The sequence below is a fragment of the Ovis aries genome, chromosome 1, assembly GCF_016772045.2.
Source record: "Ovis aries strain OAR_USU_Benz2616 breed Rambouillet chromosome 1, ARS-UI_Ramb_v3.0, whole genome shotgun sequence".
Classification (NCBI taxonomy): domain Eukaryota; kingdom Metazoa; phylum Chordata; class Mammalia; order Artiodactyla; family Bovidae; genus Ovis; species Ovis aries.
In genome coordinates, this window is record NC_056054.1 from 16,224,378 (window position 1) to 16,238,630 (window position 14,253).

At 46.8% G+C, this 14,253-nt stretch overlaps 1 protein-coding gene across 4 annotated transcripts in view; it reads right to left on the minus strand.

The window, feature by feature from the left end:
* HIVEP3 (HIVEP zinc finger 3) overlaps nt 1–14,253 on the minus strand; it is a 544,861-nt gene that overhangs the window by 175,422 nt on the left and 355,186 nt on the right. For all 4 annotated transcript variants that reach the window (XM_042246556.2, XM_060397829.1, XM_042246552.2 and 1 more), the window contains one exon: nt 3,153–3,233. The gene's annotated coding sequence lies outside the window, so the exon portion shown is untranslated. The remainder of the gene's footprint in view (nt 1–3,152; nt 3,234–14,253) is intronic.

The following is a 14,253-nucleotide window of genomic DNA, read 5'->3' on the forward strand; positions in this document are numbered from 1 at the left end:
TCTCCTCGTCTGTAAAAGAGGATGATAACTACCTGCCTCATAGCACTGTTGTATAGGTAGAGTGTAAATCTATATAAAATTCTTGTAGCCTATTATACAAAGTGAAGTAAGTCAGAGAGAGAAACACCAATACTGTATATTAACGCATGTATATGGAATTTAGAAAGATGTTAACGACAATTCTATATGCAAGGCAGCAAAGGAGACACAGATGTAAAGAAAAGACTTTTGGACTCCGTGGGAGAAGGCGAGGGTGGAGTGATTTGAGAGAATACCACTGAAATGTGTGTATTACCATATGTGAAATAAATGACCAGTGCAAGTTCGATGCATGAAACAGGGCCCTCAAAGCTGGTGCTCTGGGACAACCCAGTGGGATGGGATGGGGAGGGAGGTGGGAGGGGGGCTCAGGATGGGGGGACATGTGCACCCATGGCTGATTCATGTCAATGTATGGCAAAAACCACCACAATATTGTAAAGTAATTATCTTCCAATTAAAATTAATTAATATAAAAAATAAAGGATTACCTCTTAAAAATATTTTTAGAGCAGTGCCTGGCACATAGCAAGTGCCCAGTAATCATTTGTTATTATAATTTTTCTTCTTATTACTAGCATATTTTTCAGGTTCCCTCCTTATGATGGCCCCGGCTCCTGCCTTCTAGCTGCATCTCCTCTGCAGCCCCTTAGAGCATCAGTAGCAATGTGATACGGGCCTTTGAGGACGATGCATCCTCATATTCCTGTATGTGGTGCAGGGACCATATTTACTCATCTCTATCCCAGGCCCTGGCACAAATACAGCAACAGTGTCTCCAGGACTACTGTCAAGCTGGTGGGTAACACATGCCCTCCACTCCAACCAAGAAGTTGGTTGGAGGTGGGTATGTGGGAGATGAAGACCCCCAGGCACAGGCGGTTACACTGCTCCCCAGGGGAGTGACAAGACAGGGCTGGAGCCCAGTTCTCTGGCCCCCAGAGCCTACTCTTCCGTCTCTCCCAGGAGACAACAGATGTGAAGGCGTTTCGAGTCCTGCCAAGAGAGGAAACTGCAAAACTACACAATTGCAGAGTGTTACCCGCCACACAGAAGACGACTCCAGGGCGGGAGCCACCTGGGTATGTAGTGGAGGGGGCAGGGCTGAGCAAGAAGGGCTTTAGTAACAGTACTGCATTCTTTCTCTCTTCCTTTCTTTCAAATATTTATTCATTTATTTGGCTGCGTGCGGTTTTTTGCTTTAGCACATGGACTCTCTAGGTGTGGCATGTGGGCTTGGTTGGCCCACGGCCTGCGGGATCTTACTGCCTGGACCAGGGATCAAATCCACGTCCCCTGCATTGCAAGGCAGATTCTTAACCACTAGACCGCCAGGGAAGTCCCTGAATTCTCTTTTTAAACAAACAGTTCTTTTTTTGCATTTTTAAAAGTTTTGCTTTTAATATTTTTGGCCGCATTGCATGGCATGTGGGATCTTAGATCCCCAACCAGGGATCGAGCCAGCACCCCTTGGATTGGAATTAGGGAATCTTAACCATTGGGCCACCAAGGAAGCCCGACACTGCATTCTTACAGGACTGCTGTCTGGGGGGAGGCGGCCCAGCGTTCTTCAGGGGCGGGGGAGGAGGGGAACCAGGTTGGGTGGGAAGAGAGGTTCTGATGGCAAGTTCAGCAGCCCTCCACTAGAGAGGCTGCTCTTCACTAGGAGATCTGAAAGGCCCCAGTGGGGCACAGACAGCTCAATGAGAGGTTCCTGCACTGGGCCTCTCATGGCTGATGTTCAAGGTTCTGACACAAGCATCTCCTTGCTGCTCTCAGCCTCTCCTGGGGGCCCAGAGTCTTCTCCTGGCATCCCAGACTGACCATCTGCTTTCCTTCCTCAGTTATATAGGGTCCAACCTGAGCTCCTTAACCTGGCATTCAAAGGCCCACCTGCTTCTCCCAGGCTCACTTCTCCCCACTCTTTCTCTGCACCTACTAATCCCAGTTATTCCACCTTTGCATGTGTTATCTCCTTACCCTGGAAGGCCCTTCTTCCTATTTTGCCTGGTGAACTCCTATTCATCCTTCAAAGCCCAGTTCAAGTTTCACCTTCCAATAGTCCTCCCTAAACCACCCCCACAACCAAACCCAGACAGAACGGACCCCTCCCGCCTTCACAGGTTTCCTCTACAGTGGCTATTTACACATTGTCTCCTCCTTCAGACGGGAAGCTTTTTCAGAGCAATGATGTGCCTTATTCTTCTCTGAGCCTCAGTGCCCTCTGGTCTTATCTCCTGGGCAGCTCTCCTGGGCTTCCTCGCAGATCAGCCAATAAGCTTTGGCCTTGCGCTCACTCCCACACAAAGACAGGCCCTGCTCTTAGGTTAACCTGCTCTCCCACCCTTTGTTGCCTTTCACCCAGCTTGATCTTCACGCCCACACTCTGCTGCGGGCCTGCCCACGCTCTCCGCATGTGTGGGCCGCCTTCGCCCTTCCCGTCTGGGCACTGCAGTCTACAGTGACCATGATGTGCTGTGCAGCCGTGACAGGGCCCTTGCAAGGCTGGTGACTGTCCATGTTTGAATCTGACTTTAAGCGCAGTTCGCTGGAAGGTCCTGGCCCCCAAAGCAGACATGCATACATGGGGCACACACGAAGCCCAACCCAGGCTCCCCGTGGACGGGAGATCCATGGAACAATCAAATAGGAGGTGAGCCCTAGGGCAGTGGCAGACAACTGCTGTGCCCTTGGTCCCTCCTCCCAGCCCAAGGCCTTGATCAGAGCCTGGAAGAGCTGACTTCTGGCCTGCCCCATTCACTGAATCCTATTCCCTCACATTCACACAGAAAAACAGAAACAAAGAAAGGCAGGTTCCTGTCTGAGATTTTCCTGAGTAGTGAAGGCTGACATGGTGTCAGAACCAGTTCCCTGGCTCCTCTCCCAGGACACGTTCCTAGCGCCATATGCTGCCATGGGTAGAAATGCCAGCTGCAGGACTCTGGACATTTGGCAGTGTTTTCCTGAAGTCTTGGTAGAGTGCGGGGCTCCATCCTCCTGCCAAGGCTGGAGGCAGCACCACCTCCCTCCTGGCCACACACACGCCCATGGTCTTAGGGTTGTGCTGAAATGGCTCCACATCCCATGGTGGGAGGGAGTGACGGGGAGCTTACCTGCTAAGGGCCAGCCGTGGTCTCATGGTCGAGATATGTCAGAGTTTTTTAAGAGCGTGCAGGGCTATGCTGGAGGGAGGCCTGTGGGAAGCAGAGAATGTGAGAATATTATACCACCGCCATCTGTCAACTTGCACTTGAGTTTGAAAAATGCATCCCCACATGGTGAGCACAGCCTTGCTGAGAAGAGCTTCACAGCTGAGCTCCAGCCACCACCCCTTCTCCAACAGGGTCATCCCAGGGTCAAGATCAGACTCCCCGGGGGTGCCATCGTAGCCTCCTGACCCCGCTCCCAGAGCTGGAAGTCTGGAGTCAACAGCCCCCGCTGGCGCATCTGTGTTCTATTTCTGCTTCCCAGTGGAGGAACTCTCGCTTTCAAGCACTCCTTGAGAAAAACCTCCCCTCACGGGCTCCCAGAGCACCAACCGTTGTAATTCACTCATTCTTTCTCCCATTATCCATTCATTCATGCCAGCACTCCCTAGCCACTTGGGGAAGCTCTTGGTGTTGCCGTGAGGTCTTATGGAAGCAGTCACGGAAAGGGACAGCTCAGGTCTGGTAAGTCACTTGTATACCCAGTGCAAATGCCACAGCTCCCAATCCCCAGCCTGGTGGGCTCCCCGCTCCGAGTGATCCTGTGCTAGACCTTGGGCAGAGCCCTTACACTCCACGCAGGACCACAGGATGCTTCCCATCAATTTTAGCACGAGGACTCCTTTTCGTGCGCAAGTATTCCTCAAAATTCCCCTCCCCTTCACTGTGCACTTGGTATCTTTTCTTTGAAAAAAATACAAAAGCTACAGGAATGTTCTAAGTCCTCCCAGTCATGTCCGACTCTTTGAGACCCTATGGACTGTAGCTGGCCAGGCTTCTCTGTCCATGGGATTCTCCAGGCAAGAATATTGGAGTGGGTTGACATGTCATCCTCCAGGGGATCTTCCCAACCCAGGGATCGAACCTGCGTCTCTTACGTCTCCTGCGTTGGCAGGTGGGTTTTTACCACTGGCGACACCTGGAAAGCCCTACAAGAACATAACGCCTTACAATTAACTTGTATTTTAGTGATCACAGCACCACTACATCTAGTTAAATAATGGTTATACACACTCGACACATGTTATTTCTGTCTTCCATGTTTAAGGCTTTGACCCCTTGGAGAGCCATTCATTCAATATTTGTTCAATGGGTATTTAAGGGGCATCTCTGGGATGCCCGGCTTCGGGGCCACACTTAGGGGTCCAGGAGGAGAAAGAGCAGTGGCTCTGCATGGTGGGGTGCTTAAGCTCCAACCCAGCACAGACTGGACACGAGCCCTCAGCAGGCCACGTGGCCTGTCTCTAGCCCAAAGTCCTTATGAGTAAAGTGGAGATGATCACCCTGACCCTGGAAAGTCATAATAGGATGAAGTGAGGTAGAAAGCACCCAGGTCAGGGCCTGGCATAAAGCAGAAGCTCCACAAATGGGCACCAGAGGACTTGCATCATCGACCGTCAGCCTCATCATCATCATTGCCTTTATGATCACCACCACCACCATCGCTGTGAATATCCTCATCGTCAGACCTCCACCGCTGCCACCACCACATCATCCTTTCCATCTCCTGCTGAGCCCCAGGAGGCCTGTCCTTGCCCCTCCAGGAGGATACACTGTAGTCTCCACCTTATAATAGAGAGGTGTGTATGCACATTTTCTTTCTCAAAGTCACGTGCTGCTCTATAATTTCAGAGCTGTGTGAAGCTGGGTACTTAACCTGTCTAAATCTGTTTCTGCATGTAAAAATGGGACACATTTTAGTAACTCATGGAATTGCTGCAATGTAAATGCATATAAAAACTCAACACACTATCTGGGATTTGGTAAATGCTTAATAATTGCTGGTCATTATTACTGTTATTATTACACTTCTCCTCCTAGCCTCGAAGCCCCTGCGAGCAGAGACCATGCCAAATTCATCTCAGTCTCCCCACAGAGTCTAGCACAAGGCTTTTCTCCCAACAGACATTAATGAATGTTTGCTGAAACAGTCTTGGAGGCCTACACAAAATGAGATGCAAAATAACTCAAGGGCCAGGACATGGAATATGGTCAAGGAGAGAGAAGGATAGAGCCCTGATGAGACTCTGAAAACTTCCAAAAGATCTCCTGAAGGGAGCCATTTGTTACCCGGGGAGCCAATCGGCAGACCTGCTAGGACCTTCAGCCATTCATTCATTCATCAAGCTGACCAAACTCTCATTTGGTTCAATAACAAATCCTTGCCCAGTGCCTTTTCCCCCCCTATTTAAAACCTTGCTTCCATCTGGCACACCAGTTGGTCTTCACAGAAATGCTTGGAGGCAGTTAGAACAGGTAGGAACAATCCATTTTGTAAATAAAGAACTGGAGACTCAGAGAGGCGATGAGACTTGCCAAAGGGCACATGACAGTCAGGGACATGGTGGAAAGTAGACCAGGGTCCCATTCACGACATTGACTCCTTCCCACTGGCCCCATGACGTCAAGCACTCCACAAACCCGGAATCGCTCATTTTCACTGCCCACTTTGCGTCTCAGCAAACAAACCTGAATTAAGTTATTTTGGTGCTATTTTAACATGCCTGTTGGAAAAGAAAGACGAGCAGTTCCGTGAGTCAGGGGCTATGAGAGCCACAACAGTATAGGGGCAATGAAATGTATGGGTGCTGACCCCAGATGGCCTGGGTTCAAATCCTGACTCTGACATTCATTAGCTGTGGGACACAGGACAGAGCACTTACGCTCTCTGTGCCTTGATTTCTTCATCTATAAGGAAAACTCATTTCAGCTCTCTGTGGGACTGTGACAGTTAAATGAGCTAATTTGTGTGCAGTATCTAGAACAGTACCTGGTACATAGAAAGGGTTAGTTGTAATCATTATTTTTTAATACTTTTTACGTTTTACAGTTTCTATCTTAATATTTTAAATTATTTCGTTGTTGATGTATGACGGCACTGAGTCTTGCTGTGCACGAGCTTTCTCCAGCTGCGGTGAGTGGGGGCAGTGCGCAGGCTCCTCTTCGCAGTGGCTTCTCTTGCTGCAGGACACAGGCTCTAGGTGTGTGGGCTTCAGCAGTTGCTGCATGTGGGCTTAGTTGCCTCACAGCATGCATAATCTTCCCAGACCAAGGATCGAACCCATGTCCCCTGCATTGGCAGGTGGACTCTTTACCGTATCACCAGGGAAGTCCTGTAATCATTATTACTTGTGATGCATGCTCTGCACCTCGAACAAGGCCTGGCACAGAGAAGATCCCTAAAAAACATTTGTTGGATGGTTTAATGCATATAAGACTCCCTGGAAAGAGGTCGGTAGCTGTGCCTCCAGGATGGATAAGCCAGTCACAAAGGGAGCTGGAGTCCCAGCCTCAGACAACCTAGGGTCCCCGAGTTCCTAGGTCAGACAAAACCAGGAGGAAGGAGATTGGTTCAGGAGGCTTTATGTCCAGTGCACGTCAGGCTGTGCATGTGCCGTGTGCTCAGCTGCTCGGTCGTGTCCAACTCTTTGTGACTCCATGGACTGTAGGTCACCAGGCTTCTCTGTCCATGGGATTTTTCAGGCAAGAATGCTGCAGTGGGTTGCCATTTCCTCCTCCAGGGGATCTTTCCGACCCAGGGGTTGAACTGGAGACTCATGCATTGGCGGGTGGATTCTTTACCACTGCACCACCAGGGGATCTCTTATGAAGAGCAGTAAATATGACTAATAATAGTTAAGAATACGGGCTCTAGAGTCAGATACTTAAATTCAAGTCCTCACTCTCACTCTGTTACTACCAGTTATGTACTTACTTCCTAATATTGCCTCAGTTTCCTTATCTGTAACATGAGGATACCTACCTTGATGGAAAGTTGGGTTGATCAGATATCCTATGGAGGAGGTAAAGCCTCCTATACCCAGCCCTGGTTCATAGAAATACTGAGATGAGCCTAACAAGGTCAACAGCAGCTGACCATGACGGCACTCGTCCCAAGGGCCAGTTCATCCTGCGCCAAGTGCTGTTCCTACCATGCTGTCCCTCATGTGGCCTTTGCATTCCTCTGCTACGGCTGTGACATGCTAGAAATGCTTAAGCTGCAGCCTTGGCCAAAAGGCTGCTGAGAAAAGGCAAATTCTCTATTTGGTCCCAGCACAGATTGGACTCCATGGAGGTGACATGGCTCCTTGGGAAATGGTCCCCTGGGAAAGGTGGTCTCCAAAGAATCCACCTGGGGTGTCCCTCCCAAGCACCAGTGCAAGCATCTCACAGTCACCATGCAGGGGCCTCCAGGGCAGTCCCAGTCCCTATAGGGGGTGCAGACCCTGCTGTGCTCAGTGTCCCTGTTCAAGACCCCCAGACTCACCAGTTGGCCTGCTTATGGGAAGGAATGGACATTTGTTGAGCCAGAAACTTTACAATCTTGATTTCATGTAATCCTCACAGCAAGCCTGCAGGTGGGCACCCGGAGGTCTCTGTGGACCAGCTACAAGACCCTGAACAAACTACTCAGTCACCCATGCCTCCGTTTTCTCACCTGTGAGCACTAGGTAAGTATCCTTATTCAGTAAACCTATTTTGCAGAGAAGGACGTTGAAGCACTGTGGGGAGGGAGGTGCTCTGTCCAAGGTCATATAACTAACAAGTGATGAAGCTGGAGCTGTATGACTTCACAGTTCCATCCATTCACTCATCATCAATTCTGTTTTGAAGGCCCACCTGGTACTGCGTACTAGATCCAAACTCCCTCTCTTTTAAAAAAACATTCATAGATGGTTTTATGGTATTATACTGAAACTGTATTTTTAATTTTCTAAAACCACAGTGACTTAACAGAAGTCAATATATTTTTTATCTTTGAATAAAATTGTATTGACAGGTTCTAATAAGTTTTTGCTTATATATTTGTTATTCTTTATTTCTTTTTTAGATTTTTTTAGAAATAAATAATAAAATAGAACCATTTGGAGTCTGACTAAAATAAGTAAGAAATAAAAAATATTCAAGATGCACTGGGACAGAAACAGTATAAGCCCAAAAGACTAAATTGTTTACTATCTGGCCCTTTATAATACAAGTTTGCTGACCCCTGATCTACTTGAAGCGACAAACAGATTCAAGGGATTAGATTTGATAGAGTGCCTGAAGAACTGTGGACAGAGGTTCATGACATTGTACAGGAGGCACTGATCAAAATTATCCCCAAGAAAAAGAAATGCAAAAAGGCAAAATGGTTCTCTGAGGAGGCCTTAAAAATAGCTGAGAAAAGAAGAGAAATGAAAGGAAAAGGAGAAAAGGAAAGATATAGCCATCTGAATGCAGAGTTTCAAAGAAGAGCTAGGAGAGATAAGAAAGCCTTCCTAAGTGACAATGCAAAGAAATAGAGGAAAACAATAGAAAGGGAAGACTAGAGATCTCTTCAAGAAGATTAGCAATACCAGGGGAATGATTTCATGCAAAGATGGGCACAATAAAGGACAAAAATAGTATGGACCCAACAGAAGCAGGCAGCATGGGCCACAGCCTGGTCTAACTCAACGGAACTGTGAGCCATGTCGTGCGGGGCCACCCAAGGTGGCCGGGTCATGGTGGAGAGTTATGACAGAATGTGGTCCACCGGAGAAGGGAATGGCAAACCACTTCGGTATTCCTTCCTTGAGAACCCCATGAACAGTATGAAACAGCAAAAACATAGGACACTAAGAGATGAACTCCCCAGGTGGGTAGGTGCCCAGTATGCCAAGGGAGATCAGTGGAGAAATAACTCCAGAAAGAATGGAGAGATGGAGCCAAAGCAAAAACAACACCCATTTGTGGATGTGACTGGTAATGGAAGTAAAATCTGATGCTCTAAAGAGCAATATTACATAGGAACCTGGAATGTTAGGTCCACGATTCAAGGCAAATTAAAAGTAGTCAAACAGGAGATGGCAAGAGTGAACATCGACATTTTAGGAATCAGGGAACTAAAATGGACTGGAACAGGTGAATCTAACTCAGATGACCATTGTATCTACTACTGTGGGCAGGAATCCCTTAGAAGAAATGGAGTAGCCATCACAGTCAACAAAAGAGTCCAAAATGCAGTACTTGGGTGCAATCTCAAAAACGACAGAGTGATCTCTGTTTCTGAGGCAAACCATTCAATATCACAGTAATCCAAGTCTATGCCCACTAATGTCAAGGAAGCTGAAGTTAAATGGTTCTATGAAGACCTACAAGACCTTCTAGAACTAACACCACAAAAGATGTCTTTTTCATTATAGAGGACTGGAATACAGAAGTAGAAAGTCAAGAAATACTTGGAGTAACAGGCAAGTTTGGCCTTGGAGTACAAAATGAAGCAGGTCAAAGGCTAACAGAGTTTTGCCAAGAGAACACACTGGTCATAGCAAACACCCTCTTCCAACAACACAAGAGAAGACTCTGCACATGGACATCACCAGATGGTCAATACTGAAATCAGATTGATTATATTCTTTGCAGCCGAAGATGGAGAAGCTCTATACAGTCAGCAAAAACAAGACCAGGAGCTGACTGTGGCTCAGATCATGAACTCCTTATTGCCAAATTCAGACTTAAACTGAAGAAAGTAGGGGAAATCACTAGACCATTCAGATATGACCTAAATCAAATCCCTTATGATTATACAGTGGGAGTGACAAATAGATTCAAGGGATTAGATCTGATAGACAGAGTGCCTGAAGAACTACAGACGGAGGTTTGTGACATTGTACAATGGGCAGTGATCAAGACCATCCCCAAGAAAAAGAAATGCAAAAAATCAAAATGGTTGTCTGAGGAGGCCTTAAAAAGAGCTGAGGAAAGAAGAGAAGCTAAAGGCAGAGGAGGAAAGGAAAGATATACCCATTTGAATGCAGAGCTCCAAAGAATAGCAAGGAGAAAGCCTTTCTCAGTGATCGATGCAAAGAAATAGAGGAAAATAACATAATGGGAAAGACCAGAGATTTCTTCAAGAAAATTAGAGACACCAAGGGAACATTTCATGCAAAGATGGGCTCGATAAAGGACAGAAATGGTATGGACCTAACAGAAGCAGAAGATGTTAAGGAAAGGTGGCAAGAATACACAGAAGAACTATATAAATAAGATCTTCAAACCCAGATAACCATGATGGTGTGATCATTCACCTAGAGCCAGACATCCTGGAATGCAAAGGGAAGTGGGCCTTAGGAAACATCACAACAAACAAAGCTAGTGGAGGTGATGGAACTCCAGCTGAGTTATTTAAAATCCTAAAAAATGATGCTGTGAAAGTACTGCACTCAATATGCAAGAAAATTTGGAAAACTCAGCAGTGGCCACAGGACTGGAAAAGGTCAGTTTTCACTCCAATCCCAAAGAAAAGCAATGCCAAAGAATGTTCAGACTATCACACAACTGCACTCATCTCACACACTAGCAAAGTAATGCTCAAAATTCTCCAAGCTAGGCTTCAATAGTACGTGAACTGAGAACTTCCAGATGCTCAAGCTGGATTTAGAAAAAGCAGAGGAACCAGAGATCAAATTGCCAACATCTGCTGGATCATCGAGAAAGCAAGAGAGTTCCAGAAAAACATCTATTTCTGCTTTATTGACTATGCCAAAGCCTTTGAGTGCGTGGATCACAACAAACTGGAAAATTCTTAAAGAGATGGGAGTGCTAGACCACCTTACTTGCTGCCTGAGAAATCTGAATGCAGGTCAAGAAGTAACAGTTAGAACTGGAGAAGGAACTAGACTAGGAAATAGACTAGTTCCAGATTGGAAAAGAAGTACATCGAGGCTGTATACTGTCACCCTGCTTACTCAACTTATATGCAGAGTACATCATGTACAATGTTGGGCAGGATGAAGCACAAGCTGGATTCAAGATTGCTGGGAAAACTATCAATAACCTCAGATATGCAGATGACACCACACTTACAGCAGAAAGCAAAGAAGAACTAAAGAGCCTCTTGATGAACGTGAAAGAGGAGAGTGAAAAAGCTGGCTCAAATCTCAACATTCAAAAAACTAAGATCAATGCATCCCTTCCCATCAATTCATAACAAATAGATGGGGTAACAATGGAAATTATGAGAGACTTAATTTTCTTGGGCTTCAAAATCACTGCAGATGGTGACTGCAGTCATGAAATTAAAAGATGCTTGTTCTTTGGAAGAAAAGCTATGATCAACCTAGACAGCATATTAAAAAGCAGAGATGTTACTTTGCCAATAAATGTCCATTTGTCAAAGCTATGGTTTTTCCAGTAGTCATGTATGGATGTGAGAGTTGGACTATAAAGCTGAATGCTGAAGAACTTATGCTTTTGAACTGTGATGTTGGAGAAGACTCTTGAGAGTCCCTTGGACTGCTAGGAGAGCAAACCAGTCAATCTTAAAGAAAATCAGTCCTGAATATTCATTGGAAGGACTGACGCTAAAGCTGAAGCTCCAATATGTGGGCCACCTGATGCGAAGAACTGACTCACTGGAAAACAGCCTAACGCTGGGAAAGATTGAAGACAGGAGGAGACAGCGACAACAGAGGCTGAGATGGTTGGATGGCATCACCGACTTGATGGACATGAGTTTGAGCAAGCTCCAAGAGTTGGTGATGGACAGGGAAGCCTGGTGTGCTGCAGTCCATGGGGTCATAAAGAGCTGGACGCTGCTGAGCAACTGAACTGACTGACTGACCTACTTGATGAAATATTCTGCATCCTTTAAAAACATGATTATCTTTAGATTTCAGGTTGATAATAGCAAGCTACAAAGTTTTATATACAGGATGATTTTGCCTATGTAAAAAGATCCCTATATAACAAAACCACATGAAAACTGAACATAAAAAACTCAGAAAAATGGATGAAAGTATTAACAGTTTGGGGGGGATAGAAACACAGTAAGTGATTTATGCTTTTCATTTCCTTGTACTTGTCTTTACTTTCTAATTCTTAGGAAACACACAAGTATCATACAATGGAAAAATCACGTTTTAAAAAGAGAGATGCATAGTTGCACATCTCAGCTCTGGGCAACCTAGTAGCCAAGGTAAGGAGTGAAACAAGATGGGTTTTATCGTCAGTGGTTAAGAAGGAGCCAGAGAACGACAGAGATACAATCCCCCTGGCCCAGATTTCTGAAAGACTTGGTCACCAGGGTCTTTGCTTCAGGGGTATCAAAAAGCACAGGGCACAGCTTTATTCTTTGCTAATGTACTAAGGTATTCCATGCATACATCACTATTCTTCAAGTATTGACCTTCAAATGATGTCAAAGAGAGAATGTTAAGCTATGATTCCATAAGACAATTCTAGTGGCCAGGGTGATATAGTTGTTTATAGCTCAGGGAAAAACTTGTGGGGAAAAGCATCAATGGATCCAATAAACCCATACACTTCCTGCAGAGAATTTTTTTCTCGGAAAACAAAACTTACATTGAAGACCAGTGTGTAAACTAGATAAAGATGAGGCGCCGGCAGAAGTTGAGTGGGGCATGTTTCAGGTCGCCCTCACAGCTTTCTCCAAGACTGCCCCAAATAGGGCTCTGTGTCACCCCTTGGCGTTCTTGGAGCCAACTGGCAACGGCTCCATTTGACCACCCCCTGGAGACCTGTAGAGCCCCTGGTCCTTTGCCAGGTTGAGGGCACTGGTGAGAGCCCCAGAAAGGATGCTCTGTGCTCACAGAAGGCAGCGCCATGTCCTGCGGAAGACACAATTGCAAGCGCAAAGACAAGGCTTCACTGTGGGTGTTAAAAAGTACAAGTCATAACTGTGCTTTCATGAAGGGTGTTGGGTTGGGTAGGAAAGGACTCAGCATTCTGCAGTGGCAGTTCTGGAGCCATCTGAGGCTCTGACAGGTGGCAGGCTGATGCCCCAGAGGAGGAGGGTCTTTGGCGGGTGGATAAGCCTAGAGGACAAATACATGAACCAAGGCTACAATCTCATTTCTGTTTGAAACCTGAAGAACAAAACATAGTTAGCAACAGGATGTGGGACAGTACAGTGAAGTGGTTAAGAGGGGGCTCTGGATCAGATTTGAATCCTCCTCTGCCACTTACTTGCCCATGGGGAAATCACTAACTCTTCCCAAGCCTCAGTTCCCTCTCCTGTAGAAAAGGAAAATGGTAGCCATATGAGAGAACAGTTGGAAGGATTAAATGAAATAGTGTCTGCCAAGCGCTTACCGCCTTACCTGCCCCATAGTAGATGCTCCGTCATGGTTTGCTATTTGGCCCAAGGGACCTGGTCAGGCCTGTAACCCATCCTTCCTGGAGTTTGGTTAACCTGGGCATGGACCTCTGATTCATGCAATCTTGAGGAAAGCCTCAGGGATGTTCTGGGGCCGTCACCAGTTCCCTGTAATTGATGAGTAGAAGAATGTGGAGAGCAGATGAGAGGAGCCAGGAGCAGCCATCCCTCAGGTGAATGTCTCAGGTTGCCTCTAGAATGACTTGACAGAATCCTCTGCTTGTCAGGGTGACGTCAGAGGGGGCTGCCTTCGTGGGGTCATGACGGGGTGCTCATGCGTCTCCTGCTCTGAGTGGCCATCCCGATGCAGTCAAGGTCTTGCAGCTTTTCCTCCACGTGATGGACATGAAGCGTGCCATCTCTGCTTTGGCTTTGGGTCAGGCATCACGGGCTACTGTGGACATTTGCTGGGTTTTGGCCACGCAACTCCCCCACTCCCTACTTCTGCAATAGCAATGTGCTTTCATTTTGGAGGAATGAGCTCTCCCGCTCTGGATGGACAGTTAGGCGAGGCTCCCTGCAGTCCAAGGGATGATGTGAGGCTGAGCTAGGTATTTTGTTTGCTCCTCCCATGCCTCTGAATCTTCCATCTCTGCAGCCAGGATAGGACTGCCAGTGATTCGTTCCCGTTTTCTGCGCCTCCAAGGGGCCCTGGATCCTTTTCTGAGCCTGGTTCTCCAGCCTTCCTACAAATTCTGTGAGAGTCTTATTATCCTTCCAACTTAATCCTTTTTCACTTGAGGTATCTAGTCAGCTTCTGTCACTTACACCTAACAGCCCTAACAGGTGCAGAGAGGGAGAAGTCAAATGGCTTCCCTGGCGACAAAGGGCTGTGACCAGGGGCTCTGGCACCAAATGCAAACAGGA